At 27.1% G+C, this 10,963-nt stretch overlaps 1 pseudogene; it reads right to left on the reverse strand.

Moving 5' to 3' along the window:
* Positions 1 to 2,847: 2,847 nt before the first annotated feature.
* On the reverse strand, positions 2,848 to 6,434 carry LOC126553987 (52 kDa repressor of the inhibitor of the protein kinase-like; annotated as a pseudogene).
* Between the last annotated feature and the right edge of the window lie 4,529 nt (positions 6,435 to 10,963).

A 10,963-nucleotide genomic window follows, 5' to 3' on the forward strand; every position in this document is an offset into this window, starting at 1 on the left:
TAACAATTTTTTTCATACTTGATAAATCCTTTTAGATTCTGAACGAAGTGATGAATGTATTGATTTTACAATGATGTGTGTGATTTTTTTTTATGTGAACAACATAATTTGTCGAAACAATGCTTCATTTCAAACTACACGGGGTGGTTTCCTTCCGATGGAGAAGTGAATATCATTGGTGCATTATAGAGCTCCAAAGTTAAAAATTTTCCAGTAGTTTTTAAAAAAATAGAAATAAAAAAAAAGTGATGGAAAAACGGAAATTTTACGCTAACCAGTTTTTGATCAAATCAATCTTTTTATATGGTTGTAACTCAAAAACGAATCACTATAAATATTTAAAATTTTTACCAAATGTTTATACCACCGTTTCTGTATTCGATTAAATTTTCAAAATATTTTGACTTTTTTGAGCTATTTATAGAAAACTGAATTTCTGCTACCCAAAAAACTTAATTACAAGGTTCTTTATGAAATGTCTTATTGTAGTTAAGAAAAATCGATAGTCACAATTTTTTTTATAAGCGTTTATAGCTCAATTTTTACGAAATATGTTAAAATTGCGAAAATTTGCATGTAATTTTGTAATTGTAAAATCATAAAAATGTTTGTATATATATCTAAGATTAAAAATTCAACACTAAGTTTCATGAGTTTTTCTTCAAATAGCTATAGAGAAAACTCGAAACATTTTAGGAAAAAATGAAAAATGTTATGAGCGTTTGAATTTTAATTTTTTACGTAATTGCGTAAAGATAACGATTTATCCTTAAACGATTTCATATATTTGTTATTATTCAAAAAGTATAAATCGTAAATACTTGAAAATTTTACCAGTTATTTAGATTGGCATTTTCTTTACTTGATTTAATTTTCAAAATATTTTTCTCATCTTAATGCTATTTATAGGCATTTCAAATATTCGATTTTGTTTAGTTTTTTTTTTATAAATATCGATAACAATTTTTTGGCTGAGTCAAAATACTTGAAAATTTAATACAAGATTTATCAAAGGTTGGCTTACAATAATTATAAAAGAAATAAATTAAATTTTGGTGTATTCAGGTCATTAAAACAGAAACCACCTTTTCATTGCCCTATTTAAAATATTATAATATAATTATTATTTTACATATTATATCCTAGGCCTGACAATTCATCTTCGTTCAGAATCGTTTTTCGTATACAAACACAACTTTTTTTTATTTATTATTTTTTTTTTTTTTATAGGTAATAGATATAGATGAAATAAATTTACAATTGAAAACACTAACTCCAACTAAAATATACAACAGAACTAGAAGTGATGTTACTGAACTTATTTTTCCTAGTCCGTCTTCTATATATGACACTCCAAAACGAACTAGAATTAATGACATAATAGATATGCCTAGCTCATATTCAAAAAAAATTATGTACACAAATGATGATACCCCAAGGAAAATTAAATTAAATAAAATATAAATGAACAGAAGAATAAATTACGCAACAAAACGGTTCAAAAAGTAAATTAAAAGGGTGTGTAACTCGTTTTAAAACACGCAACCATTACGAAGTCTTATGTATTCACACAAATTCACTTCCAAAAATTCTCGAGCAATAGTTACAATGCAACTTAAAAAAAAGCGAACTCCTTGGACATCAGAAGAAAAAAATTTAGCTCTGACTTTATTTTATAAATCACCTGCAGCCTACAAATTTTTAAGACTTCAAAATATTAATTTACCCGGTCCATCTACAATTCGTCGTTGGATAGGCGAGTCAAAATTTTTACCTGGGTTTTAACGTCATTTTTAAGTCACATACAAAAAAAATTGAAAATAAATCAACTATTGATAAAATATGTAGTATAAGTTTTGACGAAATATATATAAAAGAATTTTTGGAGTATTCAAAAGACTACGATTTTATCGAAGGATTCAAAGATTTTGGACATTACGGTCGATCAAAAAAAACTGCTAATTCGGTAATGGTATTCATGGCTCGAGGAATATATACTTCATGGAAATTTCCAGTAGCATATTTTTTAGCGCACTCAGGGGTAAATCATAAATTGCTAAAGAATTTAATAGTTGATGTCATAAGTGAATTATTAAAAATAGGTTTATGTCCAAAAATGTTGGTCTGTGATCAAGGCACAAACAACCAAAGTGCATTGAAATCATTAGGAATTAATGAAAATTAACCATTTTTTTTCGTTGAAGAACATAAAATTTTTTCAATTTTTGACGTTCCACGCCTATTCAAGAGTATTCGAAACAACTTAATTGGTTCTTGTTTTAAAAAGGGAGATGATATCATTTCATTCAGCGATATAGCGGAAACGTATCAAATAGATAAAAAAAATACAAAAAGTAGAGCTCTTTTAAAAATAACGGATGCTCATATCAATCCAAGTTCATTCCAAAAAATGCGAGTAAAATTAGCTGTTCAATTACTAAGTCACACAATGGCATCCACTATACGAACGTGTATTGGAACAAACCAATTAGTAAGTAAAACAGCTATCAATACAGCAGATTTTATAGAATTTGTTAATAAATTATTTGACTGTTTAAATAGTAGAACATTATTTAGTAAAAATCCATACAACTGTGCATTATCTGACTCAAGTATTGTAAAACCATTTTTAATTGAAGCATCAACATATTTTAAAAATATACAAAAAATAAAAAACGGAAAGCAAACGACACCTCCATGTTTTAAAGGTCTTACACAGACAATTAATGGAATTTCATATTTTTTTGAAGAAGAAAAATCGGATAATGGAGTAACTTTTGTATTAACTAATAGGCTAAATCAAGACGCATTGGAAAATGTATTTAGTGTAATACGACAAAAAGGTGGTTACAATAAAAATCCGACTGCAAGAACAATAAGAACATCTATTAGAAGCACTTGCATTTTTTCATTGTGTACTTCTAAAGGAGCAAACTGCGAAGATATAGATGATGGCGAAGAAGAACCAAACAACCATGAGTTGATTTTATTAAATACAGACCAGTCAAAAATAAATGAAAATCCTTCAGATACTGAAGAATCTCTTTCTATTTCTATAAATTCAACAACCAGTTCAAATTCTTCAAGTGAAGAATATTCAAAATCGACAGTGAGTTTAGAAGATTGTTCCATTACATATTTTGCTGGCTATTTAGCATTTAAATGTATTAAAAAATTTAATTATAAATATTGTGAATGTGAATTAATAACTGAAAAATTATTAGATGAAAAAAATCAACTATTAATACTAAACAAAAACTATTTTTCTTTGGATACTAGACTTAAAGCTCCAACAAAATACTTCAATAATATAATTGATAGAATATTAAATATTTTTGAAAAAAATATTGATAATCTACAGCATAGAAAAAAAATTAGACAACATTTAACACAAAATTCAAAATTGTGATATTGTAAATACATGGATTAATATTATATTAATTGTGTTGATCATAATTATATATTATACATTTTTAATTTGTAAATATTTAAAAAAACTCAACTATATGCAACCAATCTAAATTAGCAAAGATTGAAAAATTAAAAATTTTAAGTCATGTTTAAAAAAGTTAAATTTTATATTTATTAATTGTCAAAGTTAAACTCAATTGTTATTTTATTATTTTATAATAAACATTGTAATAATACAATACATGTTTTTAGATTTTTAATATTATAATTTTAAATTGTGTACATAATTTGTAAACTTATAAAAATTAATGTTGGTAAAAAATTTGATCTTATTTTCATAGATATATTTTAAAGTAATGTTGATGGAATTTTTGTTTTATTGATTATAGCAACTGATAGTTTTTTTTTTTTGTATTGACAAGATATGACAAATATTATAATTTTAATAAATGACAATATTATTTACAGCAGTCCATCAATATTTTGTATACTAGTATACCTACGAATTACAATTGTTATTTGTTTAATTATAAATTTAAATTAATTTTTAGTAATTACCTATTAATATTATTATTATAATTATGTATAGTAAATTTAATTTGATTATTGTATTCAGTATTGTAATTCGATAAAAATATCAAATTACAACAAATTATATTGTAAACTGATTATGTGTATTTTTTTTGAAGAATAACATACTTTTTTTGTTTTATATACCCTTTATTGGCGTTATTAATCCTGTTTATACAATATTACAGGTTGTAATAAACTGATAAAACGCGAAACCGGCCAATTCTTAAATAGTGACATGCCGGTATAACCTGAACGAGTTTCAAGGTGTCTATTGTCTATATAAATAGATTTCTTAATAAGTAATATAATATAATTGTTTACAAATATAATAACGATACCTCTCGGATTTTAATTAAACTAAAAACATGTTTCCAATAACTCCTATAGTATGGCTCATCTGTATATTATAAAATCAATGGTATAGGTAACGTTTGATTTTAACAAAAATTAAAACTCACTAAAAAATTGAAAATAATTATAATTATGTGCCTTCCATACTGCAATATGCAGGCATTAATATTACACTTAATATTCACCTATAACGAATAAGAATATAAAAAAGTCGGATCCTCTCGCGTTATCAGTGTAATCCATGATTTAAGATCTAAAATCATGGTGTCATCACATCGCTCTATCATGCGTCGTTCACGTGGTTCCGAAGAAAAATATGGCACCAATTCAGTGGCGGAACTAGCACAAAATCTTAGGGGGGGCTATAGCCCCACCTCAATATTATACCAAAAGTAACCCGTGGGGGCTATGCCCCCCCCATCCATCATCTTAAGATTTAAACACTATTAATATCAACATTTATTTTTAATTATATATTTTATTTATATGCATCGTAAAATTGTTATTGACATAATATTATATAAGATTCATTTTTCTTTTATTGATGGCTGTGAATTGTTCCAAAATTATATCAGGATCAATTTCTATATCTTTTTCAATATTCAATATCGATAAATTACTAAATCTATCTTGCTCCATTGTAGATCTTAAGTATGTATTAATTCGCCTCATGGCAGAAAATGCACGCTCTGGTGTTGCAGAAGAAATTGGCAATTTATTGGCAACTTGAACCATTCTATACAAATTTGGAAATACCTTTTTAGATAAATTTTCTTGAATGACATTAAAACTATCTGTTTTTTCATTATTGAAGAATGAATTTTTAAACACAGCCATTTCATTTTTGAAGTCACTTTTATTATTTCAAATAAATCCTGAAAAACGCATTAAAATTTAAAATAGTATATTAATTGTATCAGTTACTAAATAACAATATAAAGAAATAATTAGTTAGGACTATGCAACACTTAATTAATTTCTTAAGTCTAGAAATATTTTTATTAAAAAAAATTATATATTTAATTACTTTATAATGATCAATCAGATGCAAACTACCATTAAAATCAAATTGCATCAAACAATCAGCTGATGTAGCAATTTGTAGACTTCCTGTAGAAAATCTACGTTTCATGTTTGAAATGATTGTGTCCATAATAACAAAAAAATGCGTTTAATTTCCAATAATTTTCTGCCTCAGAATCATTTTTGTTGGAACAATCCTCAGAGTCTGATGCAGTCGTTACTGTAACAGCATACTCTTTTAAACGAATTGGTTCTTTTTTACGCCTCTTTGGACCTATGAGCCTAATGGAAGTATATTAAGTATATATATAATATATAAGTAGTATGAATGGCAAGATTAGTATTACCTTGATGTGAGTTATCAATTGAAATATCATTTTCTAAACAGAATATTTTAATTTCAGACCATAGTTCAGAAAAATGTTCATCTGACCGATTATTTTCGAGGGTACGAATTACTCCTTTTACCAAATTACCAGATTTGCCTAGAGTTGTCCCCTTTGCCTGTAGTTGAACACTTAAAATATTTATTGATAGTAAGACTTCATGTAAGATGAACAAATAAATAATAAACTTAACATCTAAAATTGTTGCACGTACACCTAAAAATTAATGTAAACATTTTAAAAACTGAAATGAAAAATATTGAGGTATTCTTTATTTAATTTTATAACCTACCAATTGCATGAGCAACGTCTTTAGATTTTTGTTCATTTATTTCCTCATCCAAAGATTTTAGAATAGCTTGATAATTTTGAATAAGAGCTTTGCAACTTTTATATCGACATACCCATGTCATGTAGCTGGTTTCACTAAGCTGTGTTAGTTTGTTGATTTTTAAACCAAGTTTCTGTTGCATTTCGGTTAGTTTGAAGTCTTTTGATGGATGTGAGAAATGCACATATAAAGCCTCCAAACCATTAAACAAGTTTCTGGCATCCTAAAATAATGAGTTTTTAATACTTAAAACACCAATACTATTAAGTTATAAACTATTAATTATAAACAATTTATTTAATTCTTACTTTTAAATGACTACACATATCAACAATGACCAAATTAAGTTTATGTGCCATGCAGTTACCAACAGTTTTAAACGTATCTTCAGTATGGCCAGAATCTATAGCAAAGGTACGGCAAGCTAAGCAAAATAACCTAAATTAAAAATCAATATGATTAGCAGTCAGCAAAGCTTAACAGATTAATAAATTATTAAGTAATAAATAAACATACTGCCAATATTGGTCTAATAGGGCCTGTTTCCAAAGTTCCAAGATCAGAAAGATCGTTATTGGATTCTCCTAGAAAATTATTAGATATGGTGACACTTATACGAGACGATCTCACTCCAACATCTGAAATGTGAATATCGTGTACGTTGTGCGAGTCTTTTGAGATATTCTGAGTGATTTCAATATTTCGTTCAATGCTGGGTTGAACAACTTCATTTGTATTTGATTGCCTTTTTTATGAACATTGAATATGTCAAAACACTTTTTATTTGAGCTTTCCATGATAAAATCGAAATTAAAATTCACGACAAACCAGTGTAAACAATTAAAAAGTTAAAATTAAATTAGCAATAAAACACTAGACAATAAACACGTGGAAATGATGATGAACGTATTAGTGTATTACCTACAACTGAGTACTTAATACTTATGCTATTGGCGAATTATCGATTTATCGATTTTTAGACCGGCGGGGAATGGATCTGTAACGGGGAACTGGAAAAATAACACAGCGTACCCGCAGTACCCGCACAGATATCTATAATACTAATAAATAGTTCTATATATAGAAATCTGTGTGTACCCGTAACAGACTATCACATTTAATCGCCAATTAACTAGTGCGTACATAATACAAACGATAAAAACGTGTATCAAAGAGAAAAGATAAAATAAGAGTATTATAGGACTCTGATATATTAGCCACAATTTATAGAAAGGTAGGCAATATAAAATAACTATTAACTACAAAAACTTTCCAAAAAAAAAAGGGGGAAATACAGCTGAATTTTTAAAGGTTTATTAATATTTTAGGAATCAATTAAATAATTTATTTTGGGGGGGGGGGGCTAAGCCCCTCCAGCCCCCCCCTAGTTATGCTTATGCACCAATTATTTTAACTATTATTCACAGCGCATCGTAATAATTTACATGGCAATATAATATGTAAGCCGCACATTTTTATCCAACATTCAATACCAAAAAACCAAGATAGCATAAAAAGATTCAAGCTGTAAGCACAAAATTAAGTAAATCTAGAAGCACAGATATATTGAATAATTATATTTATTCCATTCATCGATGTCTAATGTAGTAATGTCTATAAGTTTAAATATACCCATAGACTTATAATATAATATTATAAGTCTATGAATATACCATTACAATTTACAATTATGAATTAATTAAATGTTTTGATAATCACAATATAGGTACACTATACACATTACACGTCATTATACTATATACATTATACACCTATAATACAGTATACACTGTAATATACTTATATAACCATAAGCCATAAAGGTTATTACTTATTTAAAATATTTATGAAAATAATAATTTGAGCATAGCGACTGTCAGTGAAATATCACGTATAAATGTATAATATAACGTGATTTTCGAAAATTTTAAATTACATATGGGTACCACTGTATAGATTATAATGTTCAGACCACGGCCTTATGAACTAAGCTGATAACATTATCTTAGCTATTATGTAGGACTGGTCATGGTATGGTTGGAGGGTGTGGGGGGTCGAAATGTAATACAACAGGTGGAGTGCGGCGGGATACTTTTGGAACTAATAATAATGTCATCTAGTTTCATAAGTATCCACTATAACAGCGCTAGTAATACAAAAATGAAAATATCCCCTCAAATTCCGTCTGTTGTAAAACATTCATAGATATTCTCTAATATCTATGAAAACATTTCGTAACCACAATATTCATCTCGTATAATATGGGTATATACATTTTATTATTTTACTGTAAGATTATTATATATGTATGTATTATAATCTGTCATCTGTGGTACAATCATTGTACAAATTTTAAAATTTTCAATTACCAATCTAAATAACTGGTGAAATTTTCAAGTATCTACGACTTATGCTTTTTGAATTATAACAAATATTTAAATTCCTTTGACTCGTTTGAGGATAAAATATCGTTAGCGTTACACGATTTCGTAAAAATTTAAAACTCAAACGCTAATAACCTTTTTTCTCTAATGACGCTTCAAGTTTTCTCTATAGCTATTTGAAGGAAAACTTAGTATTTAATTTTTTAATCTTACATATAATAACAAACAATTTAATGAATTTTCAACTCCAAAATAATTTGCAAATATTCATGGTTTTGACGAATTTTTGTCAATATTTGAACATCAAATGCTAATAAAAAAAAAAATTGTGCCTATGTATTCTTATAATTTTTTAATCACTATAAGAATAACTTATGAGAAACTTTGTATTATATTTTCAAGTATTTTGATAGGGCCAAAAAAATTTTATCGACACTTCAAAAATATTTTTTTTAAGAAAATTGAAAATTTCAGTTGTCTATAAATAGCTCATAATAGCTTTTTTTACCGTATTTTTTTTCTGGGGCTTTTTTTCCGGGGCTTTTTTCCCCGAATACCGAAATACTTCAATTCCACAATAATTCACTACCAGATATGATATTACCTATATGATTTAAAATAAAATTTGTATTGAACTTTATACCATTATAATTGTTATAATTACTCTAAGAATTGATTTCAATATTATAGTATAAAAATAAGATTAATTAATTTTATCAATTTTAATAATTTTATTAAATGTTATAATTTATATTATCAATAAATAGTTTTCACATTATAATATATTTGCATTTTATTTTTTGCTGTTTCTTACAATCTTTCGTTTTGGTCTGATGAACATCGATTCAAAATTGAACAAATAAGTTCGTTTATTTTATTCGATATTTCATTATCAGCAGGATAGGTATTGCAAGTATACAACTTCACGCTAGCTTCAGAATGTTTCCATCTATTATAAAAAAACTTTATTTAATAATATTCGTAATATGTTTTATTATTTAATCATGTTATAGCTAAATATCATTGATAAAATCCTCGATCTCATTATTTTAATTAGAATTTAATAATTTATTTGTGTTGTATAATAATAGGTAACGGTCAAATTAAAAAAATAATCTGGTGATCAATAAATGATTGTCTCGCTGTTGTTTAACTATAGTTCATCATTTAATCATTGGTTTTTTTTATTATGGTTTTTACCTTTCAAGTGACGGAATGTCCTTAATAGCACTTGTTTTATAATGTTGGATGACGTAGTAGTCATCGCATTTTGGCGCTACTGGACACCGAATCATATACGTGTAATTTCCTTCCGTCAATGTTATTGAGTTTGAAACGTTATCTTCAATATTTCCTTTCGAAATTACACTAGCTAAGGCATCCTTGTACGTCTCTATTGATTCTGTTCGCTGCTATACATTCATATATATTTATATTAAAAATGAATGTGTGGTGTGGTGTGGTGTGGTGTGTGTGTGTGCGTTTACATTTAGTACGGAGCAAGATCCACCGCATGGAAATGGAGCAGCGTTACGAGATCATTTTTCGTTATGATATCCAATTTGCCGGATATCGTAACGTTTTCATTAAATATAGACTCTAAAATTCATATAATGCGAAGTCCATCAAAAACTGCCTGGATCTCGGAAAGTAAGAAAAATAAGAAATTAGTGTGTATCTAGTACGGGCGTGTTCAACGCAGAATGCGCCACTATTAACTTTATGAGAATAAAATAATTAAATGTTCCCACACTATTATAGGTAATAACGCCTTTTGCGAGATCCTGTAGTACGGCAACGTTGCAATATTCTACACTGATCACTTATAATATAAGATTCAATACTATAATAATGTGCCAGTGCCAGTTCCACCAGGGTTTGAGTTTATTACATAATATGTTCAATATATAATTAATAAGGACAACTACAGTAGATACCTACCTGGCTACTTACAATACCTAGTACCTACCTATTATATTATTATGTTTGTATATATTATAATATATAAGTTCTTACCATGATGACAGTCAGAATACAGTGTGTCTGTACCTATTATATTATTATGTTTGTATATAATATAATATATAAGTTATTACCATGATGACAGTCAGAAGACAGTGTGTCTGTTGATAATGGTTTATTATAAATAATTATAGTGTTTAAATATAATACCTAGTAAAATCGTTATAAGGTATGTAATATAATATATAGGTACTCGTCCAATATGCTATCTACCGAACGTTTGATGGTGTAGTATGCTATCTACCGTAAATATTCCATCTACCGTTATTTTATGTTGGTGAAGTATGATATCAACACGTATTTAAATGTAAATTGTATTACCTTTATAATGCAGAATTTCTTCTTTGTCATTTTTTTTATACTGTGTAGTTATGTATACGTATTTCTGATCGCTCCATATGTATTCCATAAATAACTCATAGTTAACAAACTCATAATGATAATTATTAAATAATATTTAATAATAAATAAATCACAGTAAA

This window comes from Aphis gossypii, unplaced genomic scaffold (genome assembly GCF_020184175.1).
Source record: "Aphis gossypii isolate Hap1 unplaced genomic scaffold, ASM2018417v2 Contig00395, whole genome shotgun sequence".
Taxonomy (NCBI): Eukaryota; Metazoa; Arthropoda; class Insecta; order Hemiptera; family Aphididae; genus Aphis; species Aphis gossypii.